Source organism: Oryctolagus cuniculus, chromosome 16, assembly GCF_051225735.1.
Source record: "Oryctolagus cuniculus isolate XC-2025 breed Fujian yellow rabbit chromosome 16, ASM5122573v1, whole genome shotgun sequence".
Classification (NCBI taxonomy): domain Eukaryota; kingdom Metazoa; phylum Chordata; class Mammalia; order Lagomorpha; family Leporidae; genus Oryctolagus; species Oryctolagus cuniculus.
In genome coordinates this window covers 89,289,581-89,312,107 of record NC_142882.1, presented here as the reverse complement: position 1 = coordinate 89,312,107, position 22,527 = coordinate 89,289,581, and the positions used below count along the sequence as shown (strand labels likewise).

Sequence of the window (22,527 nt, the reverse complement as noted above, 5' to 3'; positions counted from 1 at the left end):
GCGGTGAGTTGCCAAACAAACCTAATTGCTGATTCCCGCAGACTTCAAAGAGCTTCCAGCTGCTGATTGAAGGTGCTGAGGGGGAGCCGGACGGGACCGCGGTGTGGTGTGTTGTTTTCTTATTTTGGTTGTTGTTTTAATTACACTTAGATGTCCAGGGTCATTCCACCAGAAAACCCAAACTCTCAGGAAGTTTGAAATGTGATCAGACAAAAATAAAGTAAAATAAAATAAAAGCAGCTTCCTCAACTTCTTGGTGAGGAGCCAGGGCAATTCGGAAGGGCCAGCTGGCAGGTGTTGGTCAAGTTCCCGGGCCTCTCTGGACCCCAGTCCCCTGGCCTGGGTGCTACAGCAACAGAAACTGCCCGCCGTGGGCCACACCCTTGCCATTGCCTGGGCATACAGCGACAGCGACCGAAGGCAGCGCCCGTGGCTGCAGGAACGGGCAAGAGGCACACGGCAGGTCCGGGACCCTGGCCCAGGGCAGCTGCCCTGTCCCCGCAGCATCACGGAGACCTGTCCAGCAGCACCCAGCTCTTGACGGACTCGGGAGAGCGGAATCCGCAGACGCAGGGCGGAGGCTCCTGGAGGCTGTAGAGGACTCAGCCCCCGGCTGTCCGCTCTGTGACCTGGGCCTGCTCCTCAGCAGCTCTGAGGTTCCTCTCTCTGGTCCATCAGGGTTCTCATCGTAAGGGGCTCAGGTGCGTGTAAGCACCAACACGGACGCTGCGCTCGAGCCGCTGGTGTGGGGTTGGGCACATCGCGAACAGCGTCGCCGCCATCCGGGTGACGTCGTGGCCCTCCCTGGTAGTTATCCTGAGGAATCCCGGGTTTCCCCGAACAGCAGTCCCACTCTGCTAGCAGGAAAAGAACATTTGCTACAGGAATAGATGAGCTGAATGATTTCTAAGTTGAAATTTCTAAATCTCCACCGCCCAGTGTATATTTTATGGGCCAAAATGGCTCAGTAATAACAATAGCAATGCATATCACAAATGTATGGGTGGATAGACAGCAATTAACGAGAGAGGGAAGAGAAAGAAGGGGCCCAAGAAGGCATTTGCACTTCATAAACAGAAGATGCATACGTGGTCAGCGCTGTGGCTCAGCTGGTAAAGCCGCCTGCAGCGCCGACATCCCACATGGGCGCCAGTTCAAGTCCCAGCTGCTCCACTTCCAATCCAGCTCTCTGCTGTGGCCTGGGAAAGCAGTGGAAGATGGTCCAAGTGCTTGGGCCCCTGCACCCACATGGGAGACCCGGAAGAAGCTCCTGGCTCCTGGCTCCTGGCTTCAGATCGGCACAGCTCTGGCTATTGCAGCAGATTAGGGAGGGAACCAGCGGATGGAAGACCTCTCTCTCTGCCTCTCTCTCTCTCTCTGCCTCTCCTCTCTCTGTGTAACTCTGACTTTCAAATAAATAAATAAATCTTAAAAAAAAGAAGATGCATACAGTTTTGGACAAGATAACTACAAAAGAGAACAAAAAATGATTCACTGAATTCCTGTGTCTGAAGACTCAATGCAAACTACACGTATCAACCTTTTTAAACCGGTGCCGTGTACAATGTGAGGGAAAGAGGAAATGCTGTCTAATACGGTCTGACCCATTGAAGTAAGCGTGTTGGCCACAGTATTTCACATTGTCTACCTGATCATAAACGTATGCCTGATCTCAAGGTGACAATCACAATGCGACTGCTTTCAAGCGTTCAGGAGATGTTTGCATCCACCTAGTTGTGGCCGGTCTCCTTGCTGACATGGCCGCTGGGGAGGGCACTGTGCCACGGCAGGCAGGGTACACGGCTGCTCAGGAAGCCCACGTCCCCCATCTGAGGGCCTGGTCAAGTCTCACCTCCGCTGCTGACCCAGCGTCCTGCTCATGTGCCTGGGAGGCAGAGGTGACGGCCCAAGGACTTAGGTTCCTGCCGGCCACATAGGGCCACCAGATGACACGTCTCAAGCTGGTCTGCAGGTCAGCCAGAGGCCCCGCACCACGAAGCAGTCTGCTCTGCACACAGTCCTGAAGCACCAAGAACGGCCAAAGCAGGTGCTGTCGGGGTGGAGCCACCGCGTGAACGGTGCAGTGTGCTCTGTGGGGACACACGGTGACCGAATCAAACACCTGTGACATGTACAGGCTCAAGGTCAAGGGAGACGCGCACCTGTGCTACTAAGACAAATGCATAGAACGTGAAAATTCTGATTTTGCCCATATTTTAGTCATGACAACTTCAAAATGTAAAGTTTCTTAGCAACAAAAACTCAAATCAACCTTATCTCCTACACTGCTAAACAGCATATAAAATCTCTTTAAACGGGTTTCAAATATTATAGTCTAAAAAACCTGTGTGAGGAGTGGGTATTTGGCACAGAGGCTGTTGCTGCTTGAGACTCACACATCCCATGTAAGTGCCAGGTTAGCCCATGTCAGTGCAAGGTTAGCCCATGTCAGTGCCAGGTTAGCCCATGTCAGAGTGCCAGGTTAGCCCATGTCAGTGCCTGGTTAGTTCATGTCAGTGCCTGGTTAGCCCATGTCATAGTGCCAGGTTAGCCCATGTCAGTGTCTGGTTAGCCCATGTCAGTGCCAGGTTAGCCCATGTCAGTGCCTGGTTAGCCCATGTCAATGCAAGGTTAGCCCATGTCAGTGCCAGGTTAGCCCATGTCAGAGTGCCAGGTTAGTCCATGTCAATGCAAGGTTAGCCCATGTCAGTGCCAGGTTAGCCCATGTCAGAGTGCCTGGTTAGCCCATGTCAGTGTCTGGTTAGCCCATGTCAGAGTGCCAGGTTAGCCCATGTCAGTGCCTGGTTAGCCCATGTCAGTGCCAGGTTAGTCCATGTCAGAGTGCCAGGTTAGCCCATGTCAGTGTCAGGTTAGTCCATGTCAGTGCCAGGTTAGCCCATGTCAGAGTGCCTGGTTAGCCCATGTCAGTGCCAGGTTAATCTCAGCTCCTCCTCTTTGGACAAAGCCTCTTGCTAACGCACACACTGATAGCGGCAGACAACATAAAGACCTTGACCCCTGCCACTCACGTGAGACAAGGGTTGGGTTCTGGCTTCCTGGCTTTGACCTGATCCAGCTATGAATGCTGAGGTGTTTAGGGAGTGAACCAGTACAGGAAGGTCTCTCTCTCTCTCTCTCTCTCTCTCTCTCTCTCTCCCTCTCTCTCTCTCTCTCTCTGCCTTTCAAATAAAGTTCAAAATAAATCAAAATCCAAGAAAGGAGTGTACATCAAGCCCACAGACCGTAACGCTCTTACACACTGAGCAACGGCATCTCCGTCCACTGCATTTATCAAGCCCTGCTGACTGTCCTGAGCGCTTCCCCAGACACGCTGGACGCCACATCAAACAGGGTTATAGCGTTTGCTTCAGCAGAGATAATCTTGGAAAGTCATCAAAATGCAGATGTCTTTATTTACGTTTTTCCTCTCTCTGGCACTCTGCTCTAACACTCTACGGTGCCGTTATCTTTCCTGTCTGGATCTAGAACGTTTTAAGCTTTCACTCACGAAGGCGTCCTTCTCCATCTCCCTTTTCCAGAACAAAAGGCCTGAGACAAGACACTTTGGGAAGAAAACGAGATTTGACTCCTTGATTGGAGGCTGAGGCTGGGGGAGGGGCGGGGGGCCGCATCACGTGCTGGCGATGGCAGACGGGGAGAGCACGGACCACGACGGGAGATCGGGCAGCGGAGAGAGGCCGGTCCTGCTCGTTTATGAGCGCCCTGGACTGAGAACCGACCGGGTCCCACGAGGCCTGACTCCTGAGGGCAGCTCCTGAGCAGCCCAATCGTCGCCCACTTCCGAAGGCAGCGCCACCACCTGACAGCCACGCGGGGACCGGCCTCCAGCACATGGACCACGTCCGAGCCACGGAGGACGGATTCGTGATGACAAACTCTCCGAGCTCGCCATCATCTGAGGATAGCGTGTTTCCCGTTGCTTCCTGAACTGGACTTCCCCTGGATGTGTGGCTGGGGTGGACAGTTCCCCCCTCCCCCCTTGTCCACCCCCAGGGATGTGGAACACGCAGGCAGGCAGTGACTGTGGGTCCGATGAGCCGCAGCGCACAAGCCCCCATGTGTAACCTTGTCTTCCTACCTGTCAATCAAACACTCCCTTTCCCGGGATTCGCCTGCTCCACCTGGAACCCGAGTGGAGACGCCATGACAGTGTGGCTGCCGAGCGGCAGGTGGAACCCAGGAGGCGCTACACCAGGAGAGGCACCGCCCTGAGCTCTCAAAGGAGACCAGCACCTGGGGGGGGGGGGGTCCACCAGAGACCACGGCTGGAGCGGCTCCCAGGTGTCTGTCCCCTCCCCCTCCCCTCTCTTGCAGGGCAATCTTTGGCCCAGCGCCCGCTCATGCAGGGTGTTTCTGTGTGAGGCAACCCGTGTGCGTGGGTGTGCTCGCTGCGCACCTAAATACACTTCAGCCCTGCGCACCTTCTCTGTGGCAGCACTGAGAGTGCGCGAGAGAGGGTGCAGAACATGTGAATGGCCCCGGGGCCGGTGCTGTGGCACAGTAGGTTAATCCTCCGCCTGCCGCACCAGCATCCCATGTGGGCACCGGTTCTAGTCCCGGCTGCTCCTCTTCCGATCCAGCTCTCTGCTGTGGCCTGGGGAAGCAGCAGAAGATGGCCCAAGTGCTTGGGCCCCTGAACCCACACAGGAGACTGGGAAGAAGCTCCTGGCTCCTGGCTGCGGACTGACACAGCTCCGGCCGTTGCGGCCAACTGGGAAGTGAACCAGCGGAAGGAAGACCTCTCTCTTTGTCTCTCTCTCTCACTGTCTGTAACTCTACCTGTCAGATAAGTACATTTTTTTAAAAAAAATGTGAATGTCCCCTCAACCCCTCACCCACGTCACCCATGTCACCCACATCACCAGCACTTGGAAAAAGTCCGGCTCCCCAGCTCCCACAGGGCCGTTGGAGTGGTTTCCCCACACAGAAGGGAGCGTCCTCTCTGTTTCTAAGGTCACGTCTGCCTTTTCTCTGCGGACAGTGACGCTGGCGCGCTGGTGACGGTTTCTGGGGTGTGCGGTGCTCCGCGTCCTGCCCTCATCTGCACACCAAAGCTGTCTGTCTTCCTGTCCTCATCCGCACACCAAAGCTGTCTGTCTGCTGATGAAGGTGGGTGTGTGCGGCCCCCCGCCTTTCCTGTCACCCGCAGAGTGTGGGGACGGCCCCACTGCCACTGCCCTGAGACTTCACTCTTCCCATTGGATGTCCACCTCTGTTCTCAGCCCAAACAGTGAACTTTTCAAATTTTTTGTTATTGTATTTTTCTGCTCTCAAATTTGCATTTGATTCTTCCCTAAATCTTTTGCTCTTTGTTGAGATTTTCTGTTTCGCCACTGAACGTCTTTAACGTTGACAGCGTGTTCAGCCATCACAGAACTCCTCATGGACGGTTTCAGCGGGAGCTGCCTCACCTTCCGGGCCGAGCGCTCCACATCTGTCCTGCTTTGCTCTTCTACCTCGGCTGGGATTCTCCTGATCCCGCGCCCTGAAGACTCCTCTTCAGCTGGACACTGAGCGCTGGGGAGACTTTGTTCTGACTTCTGGACCTGACCTAAGCTTTCCGCTGGCATTGCACTGGGGCTTCTCCAGGGATAAGGGGGTGCAGCCTTGTCCCTAACTGGAGCGGATAGAAATCCAGTCTACTGAGAGAGCAGTCTCAGCCTTGGTGGGGGTGACGGGGTGGGGAGGGGAGAGAGAGAGAGAGAGGGAGAGGGAGAAAGGGAGGGAGAGAGAGAGAGGGGAAGGACAGAGGGAGGGAGAGAGGGGGAGAGAGAGAGAGAGGGCGGGAGAGAGAGAGAAAGGGGGAGAGGAAGAGAGAGAGGGAGGGAGGGGGAGGGAGGGGGAGAGGGAGGGAAAGAGAGAGAGGGAGGGAGAGAGAGAGAGAGGGAGAGAGGTCCAGGGGGAGGGAGAGAGAGAGAAAGGGAGAGAGGGAGAAGGAGAGGGAGAGAGAGAGGAACAGAGAGAGGGAGAGGGAGGGAGGGAGGGGGAGGGGGAAGGAGAGAGAGAGAGGGAGAGAGGGACAGGGATGGGGGAGGGAGAGAGAGAGGAGGGAGAGAGAGAGAGAGGAAGAGAGAGAGGGAGAGAGAGGGAGAGAGAGAGAGGAAGAGAGAGAGGGAGAGAGAGAGGGAGAGAAAGAGAGGGAGAGACAGAGGGAGAGAAAGAGAGAGGGAGAAAGGGAGAGGGAGGGAGGGATGGGGGGAGAGGGAAAGAGGGGGAGGGAGAGAGGCCTTCTGAAAAGCAACACAACACAGCTGGCTAAGGTAGAGGACTGGGCTAAGACCCGGAGCTGCAGAGCCTGGAGAGACAAGCTCAGGGTTCAGTCACATTTCCTCTGTGGCTTTTCCCGATCTCTAAGAAAAATGTGCAGGCTTGAGCAGTGCCTGTGAGTGGCCCTGGTGCCGGGAGAACCAAGCCCACCTGGCAACGCCCGGACCCATCCAGGGGGTGCGGGGAGAGGAGCCGGCCGGCCCCCTGCAGGTTGCCTTCGCGAACCTGAGAAGTCTCTCATTGGAAGCAGGAATAAGTTTGTAGAACTTTCCAACACCTGGAGGATCGGGGTCTGTAGGAGGCACAGGCGAGCTGACACGCAGGCAGCCGGAGCCCGGGAGGCAGAGAAGGGAAGCAGAGTACAACAACGCAGACGTGGAAAGAAAATGAGAAGATTCTGATCGCAAACCAAATCCACTATTTACCAAAGACTATAAACCAAGCTTTTAACACAGGAACCAGAAACCAGAACACAGTGACACTGCAGATTCGGGAAAGAACCCAGCAGGACTCTGGAACTGAAAACACTGACGATGAAACTGAGATCCTGAGAGCAGGCCAGGCGCGCCACTCCAGAAGCGAGTCGTGAACTGGACCGCAGGTCAGCGGCAGAGACCGGGGCGCAGAAGGCAGAGCGTGGGAGAGCAGACGGGGCACGGCCGGGAGAACCCGCATGGAGGGCGCGTCCCAGAAGGGGCAAACGGAGGGCAGGGTGACTTTCATCGAAGGAACAGCGACAGCAGGCACCAGAGAACTGCTGAGACCCTAGTGCCTTGAGTCAGGACTCCCCAGACGCCGGGGAAGACGGGAAGGAAGTGCTGGAAGCAAAAGCAGAGAGAGCAAACGTAAACCCAGCCAGGCGCGAAAGAGAGAGTCCTCTTAGAGCAGGAAGGCTGGCACAGCACGGCACGGCACGGCACAGCTCGGCAAAGCACAGCACAGCACGGCACAGCACAGCACAGCACAGCACAGCACGGCACAGCACAGCACAGCACAGCACAAAACAGCACAGCACAGCACGGCACGGCACAGCACGGCACGGCACGGCACAGCACAAAACAGCACAGCACGGCACGGCACGGCACGGCACGGCACAGCATGGCACAGCACAGCACAGCACAGCACGGCACAGCACAGCACAGCACGGCACAGCACGGCACAGCACGGCACAGCACAGCAGAGCAGAGCACAAAACAGCACAGTACAGCACGGCACGGCACAGCACGACACGACAGGACATGAGGCTGGGGCCACAGAGTGTGGCAGGGGAACACCCCTGCAGGCAACGCGAGGCCACAGGGCAAAAAATACTCTCAGGCTCTTTGTGAAAGGGGCCGTTTGTCACCAGAGAGGTTCTGACTCCTAATTCAGCAGACAGGGAAAGGCGTCCCGAGGAAGGGCAGAGCCACAGGGAGGAGTCTGGTGCCACGAGGGTGCGCTGCGGGGAGATCCGCTCCCTACAAGATGAAGCGAACTCGGGGCGGCGCTGTGGCGGGGCAGCTGAGTCTCTGCCTGCGGAGCGGCATCCCCACGGGCGCCCGTTCGTATCCCGGCTGCTCCACTTCCCGTCCGGCTCTCTGCTGTGCCTGGGAAAGCAGCAGATGGCCAAGTGCTTGGACCCCTGCACCCGTGTGGGAGACCTGGAGGAAGCTCCCGGCTCCTGGCTTTGGATCGGGGCAGCTCCAGCTGTTGTGGCCATTTGGGGAGTGAACCAGCGGGTGGAAGACCTCTCTCTCTCTCTCTCTCTCACTCTCTCTCTCCTTCCACCTCTCTGTAGCTCTGCCTTTCAAATAAATCAATGCATCCTTTTATTTAAAAAGTGAACGCCTCCTGTTCTCCAGCAGCCCGGTGTCAGGTGAGCAGAGCCCTGATGGAGCGAGGACAAAGAGCCTTAGGTCCGTGCTCACCTCTCTCCCGCACACAGCAAGCAGGCCCCGTTTCTCCGCCTGCTAGCACAGCCCCCACCCCCCGCCTGCACTGCTGGGCTCACCACCGGCAGGGGAGTCCAGCCCTCCTGCACCGCGGTCCTGCCAATTCAGTCCAAACCTTCGACCAAACAGTGGGCATGAGGGACTTTCCCTTTTAGAAGCCGGAAGAGGCGCTGCCCAAAGACACCGCTTCGTAACTAAACCTGGTTTTCCTCCGCTGACATCGCGGGCGGCCAGCGTCCCCATCCAGCTCCCAGCCCCTCGGGGAGCGATGTGCAGGACCAGGAAGTCTCGGGGAACCACGAGAAAGAAAGCGGTGGCGTTCGCGTTCCACAGCCAGGGCCGGCTCTCAGCCTGAGATCCTCGGATCCTTAAATCACGTACGTGTCCCTCTCCCGCCGGAACTGCCCGTGGGAAAGGAAAACTGGGCCGGAAGTTCCCCATGCTAGCTCCACGCTGTGACGTCAAAGTGGACCAGCCAAGAAAGTGAGATACGCCTGGAAAAACCAGTCAGAGAGAAATCCCACCCTCCCCAACAAAACTCCACAAAACTGAAGGTTGCAGAAGGTCACAGAGGGTCACAGAAGGTCACAGAAGGTCGCAGAGGGTCACAGAAAGTCGCAGAAGGTCACAGAGGGTCACAGAAGGTAGCAGAGGGTCACAGAAGGCCACAGAGGGTCACAGAAGGTCACAGAAGGCCACAGAGGGTCACAGAAGGTCACAGAAGGTCGCAGAGGGTCACAGAAGGTCACAGAGGGTCACAGAAGGTCACAGAGGGTCACAGAAGGTCGCAGAAGGTAGCAGAGGGTCACAGAAGGTGGCAGAAGGTCACAGAGGGTCACAGATCACAGAGGGTCACAGAAGGTCACAAAGGGTCACAGAAGGCCACAGGAGGTCACAGAAGGTATCCCTTGCCCCTTGGGCGTACTGCTGCAACAGAAAAGCATGCTCCCCGCAGCCACCGCCACCCCCACCCCTGCCCCCAACCACGCTAGCAGCGTGGGGTCCCTGGGAGAGGGAGCCAGGGGCCAGCAGGGGACAGAACCCACATCCTCCACAGGGCGCCCAGCCTGGGCCAGGAGGGCAAAGCCCACGCCTCAGCCCCAGCAGGAGAAATGAATGAAAGGGGTGAGGCTTTGTTGGGGCCAACTCCCCACCTTGCCCTGAGGACATGAGCGGGGCTTGCAGAGCCTGCCGGAACCGCGCCGGGAGCCAGGGCCTGGGTTAGGGGTGACAGGGCTTTTCCAAGGACCAAGAGCGTGGGGGGCCGGGCCTTCACCTCCGTGCGCACAGGCGGCCCGGGCTAGGACTAGGAATGCTGACTCCGAACCTGGGAAGGTCTCAAACAACCTCCATTTGTCACCCAAGCCTGACCCTAGGGCTGACTGTGATGGACAGCAAGAGACCGGAGGGGGCTGTTGTCAGCCCACTCCAGTGCACACTGCCCACCGTGCACATGGCCCATACACTACACACGGCACACACACTGCACATGGCCCACACAGTGCACACGGCCCACCATAGTGCACACGGCCCCCACAATGCACACGGCCCACACACTGCACACAGCCCACCACAGTGCACACGGCCCCCACAATGGACACAGCCCACACACTGCACACAGCCTCCACAGTGCACACAGCCCACACACTGCACATGGCCCACAGTGGACACGGCCCACCACAGTGCACACGGCCCACACACTGCACACAGCCCACCACAGTGCACACGGCCCACACACTGCACACAGCCCCCACAGTGCACACGGCCCAGAGATACTGTGTGAATACCATTCTACCAATAAATTCAGTGACATATGAAATGGACAAATTCCTCTAATGATATAAATCACCAAGGCTTATTTAAGACTAAATAAGGGGCTGGCGCTGTGGTGTAGTGGGTAAAGCTGCTGCTTGCAGTGCCGGCATCCCGTATGGGCGCCAGTTCGAGTCCCGGCTGCTCCACTTCCCATCCAGCTCTCTGCTGTGGCCTGAGAAAGCAGTGGAAGATGGCCCAAGCCCTTAGGCCCCTGCATCCACGTGGGAGACCCGGAGGAAGCTCCTTGTTTCAGATCAGCACAGTTTTGCCCACCGCAGCCATTGGGGAGTGAACCAGCGGATGGAAGACCTCTTTCTCTCTGTCTCTCTCTCTCTCTCTCTGCCTCTCCTTCTCTCTCTGTGTAACTGTGAGTTTCAAGTAAAGTAAATAAATCTTAAAAAAAAAAAAAAGACTAAATAAAAGACCCAGGGAGGGGTCTGGCACGGAGGCGAGGTCACCGCTTGGGACGCACAGGTCGTGCGCGGGTGCCGGCTCCCTGCGGAGGCGCACGCTGGGACGCACAGGTCGTGCGCGGGTGCCGGCTCCCTGCGGGTGCGCACGCTGGGACGCACAGGTCGTGCGCGGGTGCCGGCTCCCTGCGGATGCGCACGCTGGGCGGCTCAAGCTGAGGGCCCCGCCGCCCACGCAGGGCAGCTGAGAGGGAGCTCCCAGCCCGGCTCCAGGCTGGCTCAGCTGTGGCTGCCGCAGCAGTTTCCGGAGAGAACCAGTCAATGAGGTATCCACCCCTCCTTCCATATAAATAAAAATAAATAAATAAAAGTGAGACGTAACCTAAGTAACTGTGTCTGTAAAGATTTGGAACCTGTAGTTGAGAGCCCGACTGCGCCCCACATTAGAACGCATGGCCGGGCCTGGACAAGCTCTCCAGGAGACTGGACAGAAGCCCTCGCCAAGCCGTCCTCGAGGCCAGAAGCACCCTCAGGCCGAAGGCAGAGGAGAAACCACGAGGAAAAGCAGCAAGGCCACACGTGCCGTGCCTGCTTCCCAAGCAAAACCTCCCCGGTTCAGCCCAGGAGGCCGGCAGGGCGCTGTCCAGGACCGCGGGGAGCGCGTGGAGGGCTTGCAGCATGGGCACAGAGAGAGCGTCCCACGACCGAGAGCAGCGAAGGGGACTTGGAGCCCTGCAAAGGGCGTCGGAAACGCCAGGAGCGCACAGTGAAGCCGGAGGGCCGAGTCTGTCTGGGAAGCCTCAGGCCCTGGCGGCGTTCAGTTGGGAGGAAGCGAGGGAGGGAGATCGGCTCGAATGTCCAGAGCAGCGCTGGGCTCGGAGACTTAGCTCTCTAGACTCGAAAACGCCGGAAGCCCAAGTGGGGAAGCATGGGTTTCTTTTTTTTTTTTTTTCTTTTTCTTTTTTTTTTTTTTTGACAGGCTGAGTGGACAGTGAGAGACAGAGAGAAAGGTCTTCCTTTTGCCCTTGGTTCACCCTCCAATGGCCGCTGCAGCCGGCGCACTGTGGCCAGCGCACCGCGCTGATCCGATGGCAGGAGCCAGGTACTTATCCTGGTCTCCCATGGGGTGCAGGGCCCAAGCACTTGGGCCATCCTCCACTGTACTCCCGGGCCACAGCAGAGAGCTGGCCTGGAAGAGGGGCAACCGGGACAGAATCTGGCGCCCCGACCGGGACTAGAACCCCGTGTGCCGGCACCGCAAGGCAGAGGATTAGCCTAGTGAGCTGCGGCACCAGCCCTCGTGGGTTTCTTTTTTAAAGATTTGTTTTATTGATTTGAAAGGCAGAGGTAGAGAGAGGTGAGACAGAGAGAAGTCTTCCATCCGCCAGTTCACTCCCCAGATGGTCACGGCAGCCAGGGTCGGGCCAGGACAAAGCCAGGCGCCAGGAGCTTCCTTCAGCTTCCCACAGGGGTGCAGGGCCCAAGCACTTGCGCCGGCTCTGCTGCTTGCCCAGGCACAGCAGGGAGCCGGGTTGGAAGCGGCGCAGCCGGGACTCGGGGTGCCGGCACTGCAGGCCAGGCTTAACCGGCTGTGCCACAGTGCCAGCCCTGAAGCGTGGAAGACAGAAACTGAGATCGGGGGACAGAGTGTGGGTTCGAGGAGGGCACTCATGCTGATGTGATTGGGGGCCCCGCCCTGCACGGCACCCAGGGATCAGCACCAAATGGACCTGAGTGTGAACCCAAGACCACGAAACACGGGAAGAAATCACCACAGCCGCCTGTGCAGCCACGGCCCTGCGGACAGACCGACGGACAGCTCTGCCTGGGAATGAGCCTCCTGTGCGGCCACAGCTCTGCGGACAGACCGACGGACGGCTCTGCCTGGGAATGAGCCGCCTGTGCGGCCACAGCCCTGCAGACAGACCGACGGACAGCTCTGCCTGGGAATGAGCCGCCTGTGCGGCCAGGGCCCTGCGGACAGACCAACGGACAGCTCTGCCTGGGAATGAGCCGCCTGTGCAGCCACGGCCCTGCGGACAGACCGACGGACGGCTCTGCCTGGGAATGAGCCGCCTGTGCAGCCACGGCCCTGCGGACAGACCGACGGACGGCTCTGCCTGGGAATGAGCCGCCTGTGCGGCCACAGCCCTGCAGACAGACCGACGGACAGCTCTGCCTGGGAATGAGCCGCCTGTGCGGCCAGGGCCCTGCGGACAGACCGACGGACGGCTCTGCCTGGGAATGAGACGCCTGTGCAGCCACGGTCCTGCAGACAGACCGACGGACAGCTCTTTCTGGGAATGAGCCGCCTGTGCGGCCAGGGCTCTGCAAAGAGCAGCGAGAGGGGCTACAGGGTCAGAGTGTTTATCTGGCGAAGGACTTGAATCAGGCCCACACGAAGCGCTCTCAAAACTCGAGAGCAAACAACCCACTTAAAAACCATCATCAAAGGCGTCGGACCAGGCACTGCACCCAGACAGCGTGCAAACAGCCAGTGAGATGGGAGATTCTAGCCATATTAGCCACTAGGAAAATGCACCCGACACCCACGATGAGCTGTCACCACGCAGCTACAGAAGAGGCTCAAACTGAAAGGGTGTGGAGGGTGCGGGGCTCTGACACTGAGCCGATAAGGGCGGGTGATGGCGCGGACACGTGGGAGGAAGTCCGGCCATTTCTCAAGGTGGACGTCCACCGCGTGAGCCAGCTGTTCCCCTGCTAGGGGTTACGTGCACACACAAAGGAAAGCAAGTGGTGCCTGTATGCAAAGATGCGCACCCGGCCGGCCCCGCAGCTTTGTTCACAACCTGCAGACTTTATTCTTCATCTAGAAACGGCCCAGTCACCCACCAGTAAGGGGGTGAACAAACGCACTACGGACTGCGCACACATCAGCTCCCGACACACGTTAGAAGAGTCGCACAATTACACCTTGAGTGAAGACACCAGACCAGAAAATGGCGCTGGCACACCAGCGAGGCCGTCTGTGTGGGACTCTGGCCAAGTCAGCCTTCCCTGTCTGGGCAGGGCTGAGCCCAGGGCCAGGCTAGGCCAGCGTGGGGAAGTGCAGCGCAGCCAGCGGCTCACCAGGGAGCTGCAGAGCGGGAGGAGCGATGGGCGCACTCAGCATTCCGCAGCGGTGCTGAGTGTGCGTGTGCACATGTGTGTGTGCGTGTGTGTGCGTGCGTGTGTCAGAACTTACCCTGTAACCTGTTGATTATTCCTCAACTACACCTCAATTAGGCTCTGAGAGAAACACAACAAAAATAGTTTCTTATGTATCAATAAAAATGTGGAAGTCCAAAAATACAGAGTTATGTTTGGGAAAATAAAACTTGCTTGTAGTGCTACGTCCCACTGTGGGCAGAGCCTCATAGGTGAGGAGCAGACCGTGGGCAGGGCCCCGCAGGGGAGGAGCAGACCGTGGGCAGGGCCCCACAGTGAGGGATCAGACTGTGGGCAGGGCCCCTCAGGGGAGGAGCACACCGTGGGCAGGGCCCCACAGTGAGGGATCAGACTGTGGGCAGGGCCCCGCAGGGGAGGAGCAGACCGTGGGCAGGGCCCCGCAGGGGAGGAGCAGACCGTGGGCAGGGTCCCGCAGGGGAGGAGCAGACCGTGGGCAGGGCCCCGCAGGGGAGGAGCAGACCGTCTCCTTCCACTCTGCCTGGTGGTTTGGACGTGGACGACCCTGAAGCCCGGAAGTGAGCAAAGCGCTCTGGACGCCAGTGGCCGGCTCCTGGGTGCGCTCGGGGTAGCATTGCAAAGGCTTCCTGACGCTTAGAGCCTCCCGCCCAGAGCCTGCCTTTGTGTCTGCGTTGGAAGGAGCGAGCCACAGCTTTGCAGTCTGCGTTGCCTCGTTGCAATCTCTAATTATCCTTGGATCAATGCAACGCTGTTCCACAGTGGCGTGCATTCCTAGAAATAGCTTGTCCACTGGGCGAATCCCCTTCCACTCGCCACGGCTTGCCGCGCTCTCGCCTGGGCATCGGACTTCCTCAAACACGGAGCAGCAGGGAAACAAGGCACCGCTCTCGGGATCCGCACCCGGCTTCCCATTCACCAGCGTTCACCGGTCTCGCCCACACCACCCTTCCAGCTCAGTCCTCCATCCTGTGTGGTATTTTAATCAAACCCAAGAGGTTCAGCAGGCTGAGCGTAGGGCAGTCAGATGAGGACAGTTCACTGATGGCTTCAGTGTGGCAAAGACTTAAAGGTATCAAGGCTCATGCCCTCTTTGAATGTTTTCTACCAAACTCGAGTGGTGGGATGTAAGTGCTAACCTGACTAAATTCACACCTGTGCTGCCTTGTAGGCCGTCAGAGGTGAAGGCTGGGCTCCTCCACAGTCAAGGCCAGAGCACACACAGGCTAAGGCCACGTCCCCCTGCGTAGGTGTCTGGTAAACAGGAAGCGCTCGCTCTGTGCGTTAATCCCGGGCCGGGAAGGAAGAAAGGGCCTTTTCCGACAAGATCAAGGAAGTAACTCCAGAGAGCCAGCCAGGATCGGGCCCCGAGGGACTGGCGGCCCCAGGGCGTCTTCACCAGGCACAGGTCTGGGGAGGCCCTGTCGGCTGGGGCGGCAGCCACACCGGTGAGGGAGACGGGGGCGGCGGGGACCAGGGCAAGCTCTCTCTCCTCTGCCTCTGATGTCATTCGGAGTCCGCCGTGGCCACCCGGAGCCAGAAGCAGGAAGGCAAAGAGCTCCCCAGGGCCATCCTACCTGGGCCCCCTGCAGGTCAGGGCAGGCGGAGGGGGGACAGACTGGTGACGTCACCACCAAAGGGGGTTGTTACACACAGGCTCATGCCGGGAGCTCCCGCATGCCTTGGTGCAGGCCGCTGTATATGGACCAGGGACATGAGACGCGTGGCTGGGAGGCAGGGTTTTAGGACCAGGCCAGGAGGTCAGAGGCCTGACTTCGGGGGGACAGCAGTTGCACTGTAGTTGACCCACTCTGGCTGGCCCATGCTGGAGCTCACCAGGAGCCCTACGGCTGTTGACAGTAGTGTGAGGTTGAGTGGCCTCTGTGAAGGGTGAAGGCGGGGTCGGTTGTGCGCTGTGACGCGGCTGCACCGTCAGCAAGACCTCAGTGGTGCAGGTGTGTGCCACTTCCTGGGTGCCTTCCCCTTCCCCTCCTCTGCGCTCCCCCCACCCCACCCTGCAGCCTCCTGCTGCTCTCCGGCCTCTGCGCTTCCTTCTGTGGCTCCTGAGCCAGGTAAAAGCAGCAGGCCCCAAACTCACCCTGCACCGTCCCCAGTTCAAGCGAGGGCCCGGTCACACTGGCGCCGCCAGCACAGCCGCCGCAACCCTCCCAGAGGGGCCGTGCCCTCTAGAAGGATCCAGCTGCAGGAGGAAGAGTTGGAGACCCTTAGCAGGGAGAGAGGGTCCCGGCAGGCATGCGGCCAGCCGCTGCGGCAGGCACAAACGGAGATGCAGGTGCACGCTGTGGAGAGGAGAGCCAGGGCGAGCCGTCACAGCGACAGCCGGCCTCTGGCCGCAGCGTGCTCTGGGCCAGCGTTCTCCAGCCTCCTTCCCTTCATGTCCAGCAGGTGTGGCCAGACCTGGAGCACCTGTGTGGTCACAACATCACAGAGACGCTCCAGGTGCCTGCCCGTGGACCCCACTGCCACTTGGGTCAAATGCTAAATGGGAAATCAGCGCCCCCTCCCCCGACACTCGAGTTGAACCTGCTCCTCAGAGCCCACAGTCCCAAAGCCTGGAGAGAAAGGAGGAGGCGCCCTCCCGGTCAACCTCGGGGAGCCCCGTCGCCCAGGATCCCTCTGCTCCGCCCACTGCACCTGCGACCGGGGCCATCACCTCCCGCCCTGCTGCCCTCTCCGTAGAGTGGCTATGAGCTCAGGTGAGGCCCAGCCAGGGAAGCAGTCTTTAGGGCACCGCCTAGCACAGCATCAGCCACACCGCCAGGGAAGGCACCCCACGTGGCACCCGTGTTCGGCTGTGGCCTATGCAGGTGGACGCAGACCGAGCCATGGAGGGCGCTGGTGTCCCAGCACCGCCCTGTCAACCTGTTAGGATGCTGGCGGCCCCAGTGAGAGGGCGAATTGAGAAACTCACCCTGGAGAAAACACAGCTACATTTCAAAAACTGTTTTCCTGAATTTGGACGAATGTGGGGAAAAGGCTTTCCAAATCTACAAAGCCTGAGATGTGGAATAGTGCGCTTTTATTGCTGCAGGGTAATTTATGTGACAGCAGTAAAATCCACGGGACAAACAGACACGCCCACTGCTAAGTCGCCGAGCTGCGACAGCCGGCCATCTCCTCCCTGGACAAAAACAAGCAAGGACCCCGCACGCTGTGGTTCTGGCCTCTGCCCTCTGACAGCCAACTTTGTTTTTATAAAAATGGAACTTTGTGCAAGGGTCCCGCAGCGCAGCTTTAACCACAGCCGAGGCTCTCAGGGAGCTGAGTTGAGTTCATGTCCACGTCCGTTCTCATCTCCCCCGCCTAGGCCCTCACTGCTGAGAAGCCTGGGGCAGGGACAGGAGGAGACCCCCCCCCCCGGCCCTGCCCGCCGTCCGGGCCATCACGCTTAAGGGTGTTCTGGCAGGCAGACATTGAGCATGTCCAGACCCTAGCGAACCCCGGGCCCTCCCCGTTAGTGCCCGGGACACCCCCGGAAAGGCGCCATGGGCCACGCGGGATGTTATGTAACAAAGTCCTTAGATGGTCAGTTCACTGCTCTCAGCCCTTTGGTAATTGGCAGCGCTGGGTGAGCTGTTGAATGAGAGATCAGCGGAGGTGACGATTAGCAGAAGAGAGAACCAGAACAACAAAGACACATTCCCAAGATCAAAAGGGAAAACAGCAAACGTCGCTTAATGAGAACAGAGCCAGCACTCCTTCAGAACCAGGCTGCGGCTGTGAAAGAGAGCGACAGTCGGCACCAGACGTGTCGCCGGCGTCGGACGCCTCTTCCCACAGTCACCGCGGCTCTGGGGACTTGAGAGAGAGCCGTCTGCTGTCGCTGTCCCTGACCCATACCGTTTAACCCCCAAAACCAGCGAGCCTAAACCATGGGCTGCAGACACAGCTTCCAGACAGATCCTGACTGCGCATGTGGGACAGAACGCAGAGGGCGCGCCTGAGACACCTCATTGCCCCGAGCCCAGAGGCGAGGGTCGGCCTGGCGTCGCCCCATGGCAGGGGGCCCACAGTGACGCGCAGGGAGCCACGCCAGCTCCCACAAAGCAGCCCAGCCCCGGCCTCCTCGCGGACGCCACGTCTGGGTGTGAGAATCAGGAACCAGGAAGAAGACCGAGGACGCGCGCTGCCTGCCCCGTGCGACGCCGCTCGGATGAACCCAAAAGCAGACAGGTGAGGTTTCACGTGGCAGCTGCCCTCTCATCCTGCAGGACCCACCCGAGCACCCCAGACAGCCCAACACCCCGTGGAGTGTTCACGCAGACAAACTGGCGTCCCTGTGCAGGCCCTGCGGTCTGACTCGGGGCTCCCTGAGAAGGTCTGATTCGGGGTTCCCTGAGAAGGTCTGATTCGGGGCTCCCTGAGAAGGTCTGATTCGGGGGTTCCCTGAGAAGGTCTGATTCGGGGGTTCCCTGAGAAGGCCTGATTCGGGGCTCCCTGAGAAGGTCTGATTCGGGGCTCCCTGAGAAGGTCTGATTCGGGGTTCCCTGAGAAGGTCTGATTCGGGGGCTCCCTGAGAAGGCCTGATTCGGGGCTCCCTGAGAAGGTCTGATTCGGGGCTCCCTGAGAAGGTCTGATTCGGGGGTTCGGCTCAGTGCAGCTCGGCGAGCGCCGAGAATCAGGCAGGGCAATGGCGCCGTGCGCCGCAGCAGGGAGCAAGCACCGCCCAGGAACTGGCTGCTTCTTTTTATTTCTTAATTGTTTACAAAAAGACTTATTTCATTTCATTTGACACGCAGAGTCACAGAGAGAGGGAGATATGGGGGTCTTCCTGCCATTGCTTCACCCCCACAAATGGCCACGAAGGCCAGGGCTGGGCCAGGCCAAAACCAGGAGCCAGGAGCTTCTTCCGGGTCTCCCACGTGGGTACAGGGGTCCAAGCACTTGGGCCATCTTCCACTGCTTTCCCAGGCCATTAGCAGGGAGCTGGACTGGAAGTGGAGCAGCCGGGACCCCGTCCCCCACCAGCCCACCCTCCATGTGGACACAGGCTGCCTCCGTCCATCCCGAGCTAACTCAGCCTGTCTGAGCTCGGCCCCCTCTTCACCCCGGGACCGAGTCGCTTGTCCAGCGGGGCAGACAGTTCATCACGGCGCTGCCTCCAGGCCAGCCCAAGCCCCTACCCCGCGAGTCAGGTCTCCTCTGCGGGGGCCCAGTGACACCTCCTCGCCACCCCGCCTGGGGCTCTGTCCTGCCCTGGGCCCCTGCCGGGAGGCCTCCCCTTCCTCCTCCACCCTCGGGCAGGAGCCCGGCCCACCGCAGGCAGCCCGGGCAGCCTCGGGTCCCTCTAATTCGCTCTGCGTGGGCGTTCTCTGTGAGCACATCCGTAACAGCCGTTTTTCTGCGAGAGGAGAATTTTGCCTCCTGCCAAAGGAAAGTGGAGGTGAGGCCTCGGTTTGAAGTTCCGGAGCCGTGAATTGTGCAGGCACTCGGGGCTCGGGAGAGCGTGTTCGCGTCCCTGGAACTAATCAGAAAAAGGGAAGCTCTTCCAACGGGTTCCAGTTCCACACACCCAGCTCCCAGCCGTGGGCTGTTAACGACTCGGCCACGTGTGGGAGGAGAGCGTGGGGCCTCCTGCCCGTGGGTCACTCCTGGCAGGCGATGTTTCCCTGGCAAACGCGGGGACCCTTGCAGGAGTCATGAGTACAACGAAGCTGCAAAGGTTCCGTGGTCTCCCGGGCGGTGGCGGCGCAGCGGTGCCACAAGCCCCTCTCAGGATCCAGCTTGTACCGGCCACGCAGCCGCGGGGACAGCGGAACTGAGGGGTTTGGAGGGGTCTCCCCGTCCTGCCACTTCTCTGATCATCCTTTTTGCGGGGATGGGCCGGGGAGCTTGCTGTCAATGGGCAACGGGATGAAAAGACAGGTGCAAACCAGTTCCAAGACCCGTGCACGCGAGGATTCTTCACGCTCACGGAAAGTGTGTGATGCCGGAAGACTGTGTGGCCGCCAGACGGTTTGCACCACCAGAAACGTCTTCGTGTCTTTCCGAAATCCGGCCCACCGTCTAGGCACAGAGGCCTGATGCGCCCAATCCCAGGGCGGATCCCGGGTTTCACTTCACAGAACAGGTGGGCGCACCCCAGGCTGCAGGCCGGGCAGGGGTGGGTGCAGCCCAGGGGTCTCAGGACAGGCTCAGTGCCACCCCAGAGGCTCCCGTCTGCAATCCCAGCCTCGCGTGCTGCTGCCTCGATGCCCAGGTCAGCGAGGGCCACTCTGCAGTGCCTCCCTCGTGACGTGGGCCCCACCTGCCCGCCCCGGCCCGCACCAGGGCTTTCCTCTTCACACACTTCCTGGGCCCAGCTCCACGCAGCGCGTCCGCCCGTCTGCCAGGCTCAGCTCACCCACGGCCCCTGGGGTAATGAGAACGTTCTTGTGGCTGTGCCGCCATCCCCGCCGCCCGTCTCCGGAACATTCCCACGTTCAGAACTCACGCCCTGAGCGTTCGGTCCCCAGGTTCTGCCCCCCCCCCCCCCCAGTGCCACTTTATGTCTCTGTGCCTTTGTCTTCTTCAGGGACCTCACAGAAACCGAACTCCTACAGACTCTGCCCTGGGTGAGTGGCTTATTTCACGTGTGTCATGTGCTCCTGCTCTTCCGGGTGGTCCCAGGCGTGGGGGTCCCCGCTATCCAAGGCTGCACCCAGGGGTCCAGGCGTGGGGGTCCCCGCTGCCCAAGGCTGTGTCCTGCCTCACGGCTGCTCTGCCACACTTCCTCAGCCTGCTCCTCTGTGCACAGCATCTCCTTGTTGGGAATGACGCAGCCATGGAGGTGCACACGCGCCTGTTTGACTTTGTTTACTTATTTGAGGGAGACAGCTACAGAGAGAGAGAGAGAGAGAGAGGGAGGGAGGGAGGGAGGGAGAGAGAAAGGAAGGGAGGGGGGGAGGGTAGGGAGGGGGGAGAGGGAGCACTCCCATCCTCTCTTCACTCCCCAGACGCCCGAATGCTCCAGAAGAGGCAGAGTTCCAGCCGTGGCCCTCGGCAGGAGGCACGTTCAGCCTCCGCTCCCAGGTGTCGCCAGGAGACCTGCAGGACCGGGGGACAGGGCCCCCGGAGACAGAGGCTGGAAGCTGGGGAAAGACCCCTTTAAAATGGGGTAGAGAGGGTGCCCCATGAGCAACCTTCTGGGGAGGCAGGGTCTGGGAAGGCCCCAATAGCCAGGTGCACAGCTCGCTTGTGTCCAGCTGAGCGCTCCCTGCACTTGCTCCGCAGGTCTCCTGGGCCACTCGGGAACGCGGCACCCACGCCATTCGTCTCTGTCTCAGGAGGCCTATTTACTACACTGGAAAGCCTGAGGATGGAAAATCCATCTGACTTGGAGAGGTGTCCCTGGCAGAGGAATGGGACTCGATGACCCCAGGGGGAGCCCTGCCAACCCTCTCCCCCTCCCCACGAAGCCGTGAGCCTCCAGGGCCCAGCCCAGCTGCGGGACTCACGGCCCGCACCGAGTGTTTATGTCAGTGGATTCCAGGAGTGGAGGAGCCCATAAAACACAGGCTGCTTTCCGAGAGCCGACCGGCTCAGAGCGGGCGGAGTGCGCGCACCCCGGGCTCCGTGAGCTTGGACACATGCCGCTGAGTGTTTGAGCTCGTCTTGGATGCGCTGTTCCCTACCAGAGCCAGCAGATGAAGTGGGAGGCTAAGTGCTCTCAGGGCTTCCAACCTGCCTGAGGCAGAAGAGCCCCAAGTCCCAGGGATGCGGCTTCCCGTGCAGCCAGCTCTGTGTGGCTCGCAGGCCACGGGGCCGCCAGCAGTTCGGCCAGGGCTAGGGTGGGTGCCTGAGGCCCCGTGTGCTCTCTCAGCCTCCGCAGAGTGTGCAGCATTGATTATCCGGGAGCAGTTTGCTCCGGGACAGCACTGGCTGCACCTCCAGCTAAGTGCGATCGTCCCCCCGTATCTGCGGGCAGCGTGGACACCTGGATTCACAGGAGCACCGAGCCCTGTAGGACAGACTGTCCTTTCCTCCACTCACTCGGACGCTGTGAAGTTGGCTTCATAAATTAGGTGCAGCAAGAGACAAACAGGGATAGCGGAACAAAATGGAGCGAGGACGGCCACGCGTTCAGCTGCTATCCCGGCATCGCTGCGCCGGCTCCGGGCCGTCACTGAGTGGAAGAAAGTCCGCTTGAACAGAAGCCGTGCAGTGCCCGGCTCGGTCTGCACACAGCGAGTGCCGGCTGCAGCACGGACACGGTGGGACCAGTGAGCTTTCCACCAGCGCCGCGGAAGCTCGAGAGCTGTGTGTGCCGGAAGGCTCCCTCTGAGGTTCTTGGCAGTTGACTGAGTGCGGGTAACAGGATGCAGATGCGGGAGAACGGATGGGAGGATGTGCTTGCGATATTCACAATTAGGTCTGCTAAGATAATTGGAACTGGGCAGAGAAACAAAATAGAAGATTTTAACGAAGCCTTAAAATGATGAAGGAGACCCAGGCGCTTCCGGAGGTCCTGGGAGCGTCCCGATGGCGCCCCAGCGCTGGTGATGTCGTCACCTGAGCCGGCAATCCCACACCAGCGTTTCCCTCCTGGGCTCTCTTAGGAGGGTGCTGCGAGCTTCCAGCTTCTTTGAAAGCAGGTTGTGGGCTTCTTAAACTTTTGTTCATTTGTGTTTATTCATATGAATGACAGAGATACAGAGAGGAGGAAGACACACACACACACATACACACACACACACACACCTCCCATCCACTGGTCACTCCCCAAACACTTAAGACAGCTAGGGCTGGGCCAGGGCGAAGCCAAGAGCCCAGAACTCACCCAGGTCTCCCGTGTGGGTGGCAGCGACCCAGCCACGTGCGGCATCCCCTGCTGCCTCCCAGGGGCGCATCAGCCAGGAGCAGGACCTGGGAGAGAACTGAGACACAGTCCAGACGCTCGGCGTCAACCTCCAGCCAAACGCCCAGCCCCGCTTCCTGAT

At 59.5% G+C, this 22,527-nt stretch overlaps 1 long non-coding RNA gene across 1 annotated transcript; it reads left to right on the top strand.

The window, feature by feature from the left end:
- Window positions 1–17,192: 17,192 nt before the first annotated feature.
- On the top strand, window positions 17,193–22,188 carry LOC149121864 (uncharacterized). The gene is made up of 3 exons (XR_016223425.1): window positions 17,193–17,782; window positions 20,124–20,163; window positions 20,822–22,188. It is a non-coding gene; the product is annotated as an uncharacterized LOC149121864 (long non-coding RNA).
- The last annotated feature ends 339 nt before the right edge of the window (window positions 22,189–22,527 follow it).